Source organism: Lepidochelys kempii, chromosome 11 (genome assembly GCF_965140285.1).
Source record: "Lepidochelys kempii isolate rLepKem1 chromosome 11, rLepKem1.hap1, whole genome shotgun sequence".
Classification (NCBI taxonomy): Eukaryota; Metazoa; Chordata; order Testudines; family Cheloniidae; genus Lepidochelys; species Lepidochelys kempii.
In genome coordinates this window covers 2,578,657-2,590,111 of record NC_136390.1, presented here as the reverse complement: position 1 = coordinate 2,590,111, position 11,455 = coordinate 2,578,657, and positions in this window count along the sequence as shown.

Sequence of the window (11,455 nt, the reverse complement as noted above, 5' to 3'; positions counted from 1 at the left end):
CAGGGCATGTGCTCCCCACCCCAGGCTCCAGGCCTTGGTCCACAACTTCTCCCTTCTCTCTGTCCACTGCTGTTGCCTCTGGATTCCTCGGTGGAATGAAGCGTCCAGGGCATCCAGGACGGACTGGTCAGGTATTGGGGGGCGGGTCTTCTGGGTCTGCGGTTTCAGACGCCCCTCGGGGCTCATCCCACCGGAACACCAAAAGAGCAATGCATTCGTAGACTAATCCTCTGCATGGGGAAACCGTGTTCGCAGTCATTGCCCGCAGTGCCAGGGTCTTCCTCTGGTGTAACTGGGGTGAGCTGTACCAGGAGACGGCTCTCGCACCTGTGGGAGGTCTTGGGAGAGGTGTCCTTACCACAGTCGTAATGCCGGGGACAACCTCTCCAACAGGCAATAGCTGGTGTCTGGAGAACCTTGCTCGGCCCTCCCCAGGCTGAGCTGTGTAGGCAGGAAGGCCTGGCAACATCTATGACGCAGGGTTTAGCTTTCCAAGGGTCTGCAGTCTTACGCTGTCCCTGGAGTCCAATGTTCTGTAGCAAGGTTCAGTCTCCGGGCACCGGGCTGGATCTCTTAGGCAGGTGTCGTATTCGGCTTGGTTAGACTCTGCTTTTCCTTATGGCTTCTGTTGCTTTGCTCAATCATGCTCTCAGCCGGGTGACACGCTGGAGGTCGGTTTCAGGGCAAGCGCCATCAGCAGATGCTCCAAAGCTCGCATCCACAGCCTGCCTAGCCTCTCCCCCAAACATCACATCGCAAGGGGCCTGTCCCGTGGATTCGTTCCTTGTGCAAGTGGAGGCATGTACTACGAATCTGACATGCTGGCTCCATTTGGATGTTTTAATCAGGGTGCGAAGTGCCCTGTTTAACAAGGCCCGATTAAACCACTCTGGCTGACATTCTCCTGGGGGGCAGTAGGAAGTGGTTTGAGATTTCCTCTCCACTGGCCATCAGCAGTAGCTCCTTGACAAGGTGGCTGTTGAAATCTCTCCCTGGAGCTGGGTGGATGCTACAGAGCAGGCCATAGTGAACAAAGTCCTTTTCCCACAATCCCTTTGCAATGGTGGTTACTCTCTGGTCCTTGGTGGGAAAGGTCTGAGATCTGTCACCATTAGTACATGTCCAGTATTGTCACCATCATTCGCCAAGCTCAGAAAGTCCATACAGACAAGATCCAGTGGTTCCACGGCTGATAATGTTGACCAAAGGGCAGATGTTCTGGGCAACGTTTTCCTCTGTATGCGCCATGAGCAAGCTTTGCAATGCTTCTCTACACCATGTGCCACATGAGGCCAATAGAATCTGGAGTTCACTAGGTCAAGTGTCTTGTCCTCTCCCAGGAGTCCCATGTCTTCATGGGAAAAAGGAAACTTCCTAAACTGATCAGGGAGCACTAACTTTCTTCAGGGCCAGGGACCCCTGACTTACGTGATGGAACAAGTTGCTTCTTTAGGTAAGTTTACTCCATTCCCATAAGCACAGAGGTGCATCTAGCTGAGAAGACTTCTCCGATAACTCTGGCCTTCCCTTCTCCAGGGCAGAAATGAAATCCCTTAAACTGGGGTCTGTACATTCTAATTTGTTCTGCTGTGGTAGAAAAGTCACATCTGAATTGGTGAAGCAGGTATGGGAGGTGAAGATCGCTGCTGGAGGGGCTCCCAACTGGTCCTCCACCCTCTCTGGGTTGACAGCTGTTTGTTGGATCCCATGGATGGCACATAGCTTTTACCCCAGGTGCAGGAATAGTCCTCCAGGAGTCAGGTACATGGGTCCTGTCCTGGTGGAGGGCATCAAGACAGATGTTGGAGACCAAGAATCATTAAGATCCTGAAGTATAGAGCATCTGTCAAAATGCAATGCGCAAAACTACGGATGACGCTTTTTAAAAAAATTATTCACAAGCACAATGGGGGACTTTGAATAGTTTGGAAGTTTCTTGAAAACCCATTTTTGAAGAAAATGAAGAAATAGTGACATTTTACTGTCACGGTGCTCTTTAATTCCCCTCCTCCCCGCCCCCCGCATAAGATTAAAGGATTTGATGATACAGATATACTGAATGGTGACACAAATATAAAGATGAAGAATTGCTAAATGGTAACTTAAGGGCTTTGGTAGTTACACTTGTATAATTGATCATTATGGATAGTGAATGAGTTTGGATGAGGTGACATTTAGGCCAGGGCCTTAGCCCAACTTTGGCTGGCGTGAGTGTTGTTTTGCCAATTTTTCTCTCTTATACTGGTTTGCTGAAATGTTACTGCTCTGTCAAAAACCATATCTTCCATATCTTCATTAATGATCTGGAGGATGGTGTGGACTGCACCCTCAGCAAGTTTGCAGATGACACTAAACTGGGAGGAGAGGTAGATACACTGGAGGGTAGGGATAGGATACAGAGGGCCCTAGACAAATTAGAGGATTGGACCAAAAGAAATCTGATGAGGTTCAACAAAGACAAGTGCAGAGTCCTGCACTTAGGACGGAAGAATCCCATGCACCGCTACAGACTAGGGACCGAATGGCTCGACAGCAGTTCTGCAGAGAAGGACCTAAGGGTTACAGTGGACGAGAAGCTGGATATGAGTCAACAGTGTGCCCTTGTTGTCAAGAAGGCCAATGGCATTTTGGGATGTATATGTCGGGGCATTGCCAGCAGATCGAGGGACATGATGGTTACCCTCTATTCGACATTGGTGAGGCCTCATCTGGAGTACTGTGTCCAGTTTTGGCCCCACACTACAAGAAGGATGTGGAAAAATTGGAAAACGTCCAGCGGAGGGCAACAAAAATGATTCGGGGACTGGAACACATGACTTATGAGGAGAGGCTGAGGGAACTAGGATTGTTTAGTCTGCGGAAGAGAAGAATGAGGGGGGATTTGATAGTTGCTTTCAACTACCTGAAAGGGGGTTCCAAAGAGGATGGATCTAGACTGTTCTCGGTGGTAGGTGATGACAGAACAAGGAGCAATGGTCTCAAGTTGCAGTGGGGGAGGTTTAGGTTGGATATTAGAAAAACTATTTCACTAGGAGGGTGGTGAAGCACTGGAATGGGTTCCCTAGGGAGGTGGTGGAATCTCCTTCCTTAGAGGTTTTCAAGGTCAGGCTTGACAAAGCCCTGGCTGGGATGATTTAGTTGGGATTGGTCCTGCTTTGAGCAGGGGGTTGGACTAGATGACCTCCTGAGGTCCCTTCCAACCCTGAGATTCTATGATTCTATGAAATAAGGGCAAGATGACATGAAAATTGTACAAACAGCAAACGTTGTGTAAATTGAAGCTTGCACATGCATATTGCATGGGTTACATAAAGACAAATGCTTAATGCTGATTGGAGAAAAAGTTAATGAATGTGTGATGTGGAAATGTATAAGAGTCTAAGTTATGGAGAGGCTCAGATTGGAGAAACACCAGACCAGGAACTGAAGGAATGAGACTGAAGGACCAGACCAGGGATCAAAAGCTGCAATGACCATCATGAAGTACACGAGAACTTCCTGGTACTCTGAAATTCGGTAACTTGGGCCCCTGCCTGTTCCATCTTATCTGTTTATGGTCTGGCATAAATATATGTTCAGACATAATAAGTGATAATAATTCTCCCGAACACTTATAAATAAAGGTGAAAATTGATTAAGCCTAAATTGGGTGGACTTATGACTCAGTTTCCCACCTTACATTCCCAACACAGGACATCAGCGCTTTTCAGGCCAGGCTGGGAATGAAGACTGAAGTCATAGGTGGACAATACAGAGAGAAGCAGTGTCATGTGGCATGAAGTTCGGCTGATGTTAACACTCAATGGGTTGTTGTCTGAATATACCAGAAACATGACTTCACAGAGGTAGTCGTGAAACTCATAGGCTCCAAGCTCAGAAGGGACCATCATGATCATCTAATCTGACCTCCTGCACATTGCAGGCCACAGAACCTCACCCCCACCCCCGCACCCACATTCATCCCCTATGCTCACTTCAGTGGCAGGACTGCCAGCCTGTAGGGGTCTCAGTGGAGCTCCAGGAGCTGGATTCGATGCCGTGGGGTTTATGTGTCTCATGACTGTTGAACGTTCTCTGCAGAGGGAATGACAGTGTGACTGGAGCAGGGATGAGTTAATCTGCCACGTTCTATAACTTGTCCTGGTTCGTTGTTTCCTTAGCAGAATAAATAGCTGCCCTGGGATGGTTTTGTTTGACAGGGGTATAGGTCGTGTTTAGCGAAGCAAATAACCCCCTGGGTGCCGACTACTAAGAGCTCATGCTCCAGCTTAAATCCCAAAGAACAAGTAGTAACCAATGTGTTTCCCCAGACTGTAATCCTCATAGCAATGTGAAGACTGAGGAAGAGGAAGGATGGCTCAGTGGTCAGGGCACTGGGTTAGGACTTGGGAGAGCTCACTTCAAGTTCTTCCACCTGTTACCCGCACAAAATTCTCTGTCACTCACACACTCCAGGGGCACCCACCTTCACCCAGCCCTGTCAATTTAAATACCCCCCACCCATACCCAATTCCTAGGGCTCAGCGTGTAATTTTCTATGGGTTTGCAGGACCTTTTACCAGTGAAAGAGCCTTTCATGGTAATATCCTGATCCTCTGTGTATTAACACTCACCAAAACCAGACCGCACACACTACACACACGGGGCTCACCACTCCCAATAAGACAGATGAACTTTTCTTGATGGCCAGTTAGGATCAGGTCCATCTGGGGGACTCCAGTTTCTGCCCGGTGTCATTGGCAGGGTGTTGAGGTCTGGCCCCTTTGTTCTTGGGGCTTTGTCCTGGAGCTGGTTCCCAAAGAACTTCCTTTTGGACCCCAGTTTATACAGTGAAACTTGAGTCCTGGGGTGAACCTATACCATAACCAATCAGTATACAAAAATTTTACTAACCGATCCTTACATAACGTAACAAAATTCTCTAACCAATCCCACCCCACCACCATATTGAATTAAGTGCTGCCCGGTGCGGCTGCCTGACCCAGTGCTCTGGGCTGCCCGGCTGCCTGACCCGGTGCTCTGGGCTGTGTGGCCAGGCTGCCTGACCCGGTGCTCTGGGCTGCCCGGCGCAGCTGCCTGACCCGGTGCTCTGGGCTGCGCGGTAAGGGGGCAGGGAGTGGGGGGGTTGGATAGAGGGCAGGGGAGTTTGGGGTGGTGGTCAAGGGGCAAGGGTGTGGATAGGGGTTGGGGCAGGAACAGGGGGTTGAATGGGGGCAGGGGTCTTGGGGGGGCAGTCAGGAAGGAGGGGGGGTTGGATGGGGCGGCACGGGGCAGTCAGGGGCAGGGGTTCTGGGGGCAGTCAGGGGACAGGGAGAAGGGTGGTTGGATGGGGCAAGGTTCCCGGGGGGGGCAGTCAGGAATGAGAGGGGGGGTTGGATGGGGCAGCGGCGGGCAGTTAGGGGCGGGGGTCCGGGGACAGTCAGGGGACAGGGAGCGGGGGGGTGTGGATCGGGCAGGAGTCCTGGGGGGGGGGCAGATAGAAGGTGCGGGCCGGGCCATGACTCCCTCCCCTAACCGGTCCTCCATACAATTTCTGAAACCTGATGTGGCCCTCAGGCCAAAAAGTTTGCCCACCCCTGCTTTAGACCTTGCAATATGGCTACAGACAAAGGCCTTATTCTTATGCTCCACCACTTATGTCCCTGTTCAAGTCACTTAGCCCTGGTGGGTATGTCTAAACTGCACACTAATCCCTGGCTCTGATTCAGGTTTAAGCCCTCTCCCTCCTTCTGTCCACACACAAGTCAGCCTGACTTGGATGAGCGAGCGCTCAGGGCCTGGATCCTAGGGTCCTGTTAGGGAGGAAGATCAGAGCCCGAGTCTCACTGTGACTTGGGTCCAAGCCATGTCCTGTTGCAGTGTGGACAGAGCTCAAGCCTCAGCCCCGAATCAGAAGGTCTGCGTAGCACAGTACGGACGTGTTAGCACGGCTGTGAGATCCAGGGCCAGTAAGCGCAACGTTGGAAACACAGACCACAAGCCGGGATGCCCCAGACCCGGCTTTACGATGCCACTTAGACACAGCCTCCATCCTTCACTTTCCCATCTGTACAATGGGCATAATCACCCTGCCGCACAGGGAATTGTGAGTGTAAACGCATTAAAGATTGTGGGGTGCTCAGACACCTCAGAATGGGACTGTACAAGTACCTAAAACAGGATTACACAGCGCGGCCTTCAGCGTCCCTTTTCTGCATCAATTAGATGAGCTATTTTTGCAAGGTTTTGCCCCAAATTTCACTGCCTTCAGCTGTCAAGCTACCCCCAGGCTGAAAGATACAAAGAAGACAGCCCAGCGCTTGCCTGGGGGGCTGCAACGTGGCCTGTCATGATCAGTAAATGGAGGAAGTCCCCGTTCTCCTTAGGGACCCCGCCGCGAGTAGCCGGCCTGCCCAGTAACCAGCCCAGGCATGCGGCAGGTTTGCATAGCTGTTCGGCTGACGATTTTGCTCTATCAAGAGTCATGTGTGATCACCAAAGCTGCTGCTCAGAGCAGCATGACACCCCGGTAGCCCAGGGCCACTACGCCAGGGGGATGGAGCACCGTGAATAGCTGGTCACACAGTCTGGCAGGAGTCTCAGATTCACAGGGTTTAAGGCAGAAGGGGCCATTAAGTGGTCTCATCTGACCTGCCGCACACCACATGTCACCCAGCTCCCCCTGCAAAGAGACCAGTAACAAACCGCCCACACCCCCACTTCGGCTCTTCTGTTTAAAGGACGATTCTTCTCAGTGCTCTAAAATCGGCAGGTGTCGCCGGACTACCCTGACATTTGCTTAGCCTCATGGGGGGGGGGGTAGTTTCGTGGTCAAAATTTGGGGTCATTTGGGCAAGAGGTTCCTGAGATACAGCCCCCCATGCCTACAGCTTTTCTTAAAGTTTACAGACTGTGCCTGTGGGAGTTTCCTTCCTCCCCTCCCCCGGCTTTCAGCGTTTCAATGGCTTCATGGGAGGGGGAGCTGTCATAAATATAAAGGGAAGGGTAAACCCCTTTGAAATCCCTCCTGGCCAGGGGAAAGCTCCTCTCACCTGGAAAGGGTTAAGAAGCTAAAGGTAACCTCGCTGGCACCTGATCAAAACGACCAATGAGGAGACAAGATACTTTCAAAAGCTGGGAGGAGGGAGAGAAACAAAGGGTCTGGGTCTGTCTGTAGTCGTCTTTACCGGGGATAGACCAGGAATGGAGTCTTAGAACTTTTAGTAAGTAATCTAGCTAGGTACGTGTTAGATTATGATTTCTTTAAATGGCTGAGAAAAGAATTGTGCTGAATAGAATAACTATTTCTGTCTGTGTATCTTTTTTGTAACTTAAGGTTTTGCCTAGAGGGGTTCTCTATGTTTTTGAATCTAATTACCCTGTAAGATATCTACCATCCTGATTTTACAGGGGGGATTTCTTTATTTCTATTTACTTCTATTTTTTATTAAAAGTCTTCTTGTAAAACACTGAATGCTTTTTCATTGTTCTCAGATCCAAGGGTTTGGGTCTGTGGTCACCTATGCAAATTGGTGAGGCTTTTTATCCAACATTTCCCAGGAAAGGGGGGGTGCAAGTGTTGGGAGGATTGTTCATTGTTCTTAAGATCCAAGGGTCTGGGTCTGTAGTCACCTAGGCAAATTGGTGAGGCTTTTTACCAAACCTTGTCCAGGAAGTGGGGTGCAAGGTTTTGGGAAGTATTTTGGGGGGAAGGATGCGTCCAAACAGCTCTTCCCCAGTAACCAGTATTCGTTGTTTGGTGGTAGCGGCCAGTCCAAGGATAACGGGTGTAATATTTTGTACCTTGGGGAAGTTTTGACCTAAGCTGGTAAAGATAAGCTTAGGAGGTTTTTCATGCAGGTCCCCACATCTGTACCCTAGCGTTCAGAGTGGGGGAGGAACCATGACATTGTGGCACAGTGGTGGGATTAACCTGAAATCATTTTGAGATCCAGTTGAGATTTTTTGAACTAGAAATACAGATTTTAAAAAGAAAATTTTTTTTTCCCTTTGGAAAGGAAGTCCAGAAAGCAGTTGAAACTGAAAGCAGATTGTTTTTTCTCTGCTTTGTGGCCAAGCAGAGACAAAAGGGGATTATCTTTGTGAATTGCAGGTTTTCTTTGCCTGGAGGCAGGGTACTTAACTCCTGTAGGGAAATTCACAGTCTTCCAACCCAGAGTTTTTTTTTTCTTTTCTTCCTAAAAGTAAATGGGGGGGGTATGCTCTACCCATTTGCCTGGAGACAAAAGTGGCAGGGTTTTTTTTTTTAGGATTTTGATTTTTTTTGTTTTACAAGGAGCACAGGTTTGAAAAGGAATTTTTTTTTCCTTTGGGCTGGGTAAGCAGGTTTCCAAGTAGTTGGAGGGTTTTTGCTTTAATTTGGGCCCAGAGCAGAGACAAGGGAATTGTCTTTTTCTGTAGGCTGACAATCACTATCAGAGAATAGGTATTCTATTCCAGCACAGCAAAATTTTACAGCCAAGTTTTGTTTGTTTATTTCTAAACCTCGGGTGTAAAGTTAGTTAAAAACAGAGAGGTTAGAATGGCAAAATCCCCGGCTCGACTACAGCTCAAATTAGCCAAATTTCAGGCTGAGGAAAGACAAAGGGAACATGAAAGACAGATAGAACTCATGCGGCTGAAGAAGGAACAAGAAAGGGAGGCAGAACAACACCAAGCGGCTGCTCACAGGAGAGCTATGGAAGCGAGGGACAAAGAACTGGAGGAGAAGGAAAAAGAGAGGAAGTATGTGGAGGAGATGGAGAAGATAAAGGCTCAGCAGAATATCCCAACAAACCCTAGTAATCCTTCTCCAAGTACCACTTCCCATCCCAGAAAGTTCCCCACCTACAAGGCAGGCGATGATACTGAGGCCTTCCTAGAAAACTTCGAAAGGGCCTGCCTTGGGTACAACATCTCTACTGACCCATACATGGTAGAGCTGAGGCCGCAGCTCAGTGGACCCTTAGCTGAGGTGGCAGCTGAAATGCCTAAAGAACACATGAACAAGTATGAACTGTTTAAATCCAAGGCGAGAGTCAGAATGGGGATAACACCCGAGCAGTCTCGTCGGAGGTTCAGAGCCCTAAGGTGGAAACCAGACATGTCATTTACCCGACATGCCTACCACATTGTGAAACATTGGGATGCCTGGATATCAGGAGCAAGTGTTGAATCTCCAGTAAATTTGCCCTTCCTAATGCAAATGGAACAATTCTTAGAGGGTGTTCCTGAGGAAATAGAAAGATACATCCTAGATGGGAAACCCAAAACTGTAATTGAGGCAGGAGAGATTGGAGCCAGATGGGTGGAGGTGGCAGAGAAGAAGAAAACTGGTCGCAGTTGGAGCGGAGACCAGAAGGGACCACCCCAGACCACACCCTATTACCGGGGGCCGCCCAAAGCCCCACCTACCTCCCAAAGAACCCTCCAGACCCCTTATCGTCCCACCACCCCGTTCTCCAGCAACCCTCCTCGCCCCAGTGACCCGTCAGCTGGACGATGTTTTAAGTGTAACGAGCTGGGGCATGTAAAGGCCAACTGCCCAAGAACCCCAACAGATTACAGTTCATTGCACCGGAATCACACCAGAGGTCCACAGGCCCAGATACCTCCCAGATACCCTTGGAGCGGAGGGAAACTGTGAGTGTGGGCGGGAAGAAGGTCACCGCGTGGAGGGACACCGGAGCACAAGTGTCAGCTATCCATGCTTCCTTAGTGGACCCCAATTTAATCAACCCAGAGATCCAAGTGACGATTCAACCCTTCAAGTCCAACTCTTTCAATTTGCCTACAGCCAAGTTGCCTGTCCAGTACAAGGGCTGGTCAGGAATGTGGACCTTTGCAGTCTATGATGATTATCCCATCCCCATGCTGTTGGGGGAAGACTTGGCCAATCATGTGAAGCAGGCCAAGAGGGTGGGAATGGTCACCCGCAGCCAGGCTAAACAAGCCGTGAGGCCTAGCTCTGTTCCGGAAACTTCTATCAGGACCCAGTCAGAGGTGATGGACCTGGACCCCAGGCCAATGTCTGCAACAGCAGTAGTGGATCCAGTCCCAGAACCGGAACCAGCCAAACAACCAACACCAGACCCCGTGTCAGCACTGAATCCAGTACTTGCAACCTCAACACCAGAGGGCCCCACTGAACCTGAACTGGCAGCAACCGATAACCCTACACAAGAGGCTCAGCCGGAGCCTGAATCCCAACATAGTGCACCAGCGGAGAGCGGTTCACAGTCAACAGAAACAGCTCCATCCCCTATATCGCTTCCAGAGGGACCAAGCCTAGGTCCACAATCCAATGAGGAACTGATGTCCCCAGCATCAAGGGAACAGTTCCAGACCGAACAGGAAGCAGATGAAAGCCTCCAGAGAGCTTGGACGGCGGCACGGAGCAACCCACCGCCTCTCAGCTCTTCTAATCGATCCAGGTTTGTTGTAGAAAGAGGACTTTTATACAAGGAAACTCTTTCTGGTGGACACCAGGAAGACTGGCATCCTCAGAGACAGTTGGTAGTTCCAACTAAATACCGGGCCAAGCTCTTGAGCTTAGCCCATGATCACCCTAGTGGCCATGCTGGGATGAACAGGACCAAAGACCATTTGGGGGGGTCATTCCACTGGGAGGGAATGGGCAAGGATGTTTCTACCTATGTCCAGTCTTGTGAGGTGTGCCAAAGAGTGGGAAAACCCCAAGACCAGGTCAAAGCCCCTCTCCAGCCACTCCCCATCATTGAAGTTCCATTTCAGCGAGTAGCTGTGGATATTCTGGGTCCTTTTCCGAAAAAGACACCCAGAGGAAAGCAGTACATACTGACTTTCATGGATTTTGCCACCCGATGGCCGGAAGCAGTAGCTCTAAGCAACACCAGGGCTAAAAGTGTGTGTCAGGCACTAGCAGACATTTTTGCCAGGGTAGGTTGGCCCTCCGACATCCTCACAGATGCAGGGACTAATTTCCTGGCAGGAACTAGGAAAAACCTTTGGGAAGCTCATGGGGTAAATCACTTGGTTGCCACTCCTTACCACCATCAAACAAATGGCATGGTGGAGAAGTTTAATGGAACTTTGGGGGCCATGATACGTAAATTCGTAAATCAGCACTCCAATGATTGGGACCTAGTATTGCAGCAGTTGCTCTTTGCCTACAGAGCTGTACCACATCCCAGTTTAGGGTTTTCCCCATTTGAACTTGTATATGGCCGTGAGGTTAAGGGGCCATTGCAGTTGGTGAAGCAGCAATGGGAGGGATTTACACCTTCTCCAGGAACTAACATTCTGGACTTTGTAACCAACCTACAAAACACCCTCCGAACCTCTTTAGCCCTTGCTAGAGAACTTACAGGATGCTCAAAAAGAGCAAAAAGCCTGGTATGATAAACATGCCAGAGAGCGTTCCTTCAAAGTAGGAGACCAGGTCATGGTCTTAAAGGCGCTCCAGGCCCATAAAATGGAAGCATCGTGGGAAGGGCCA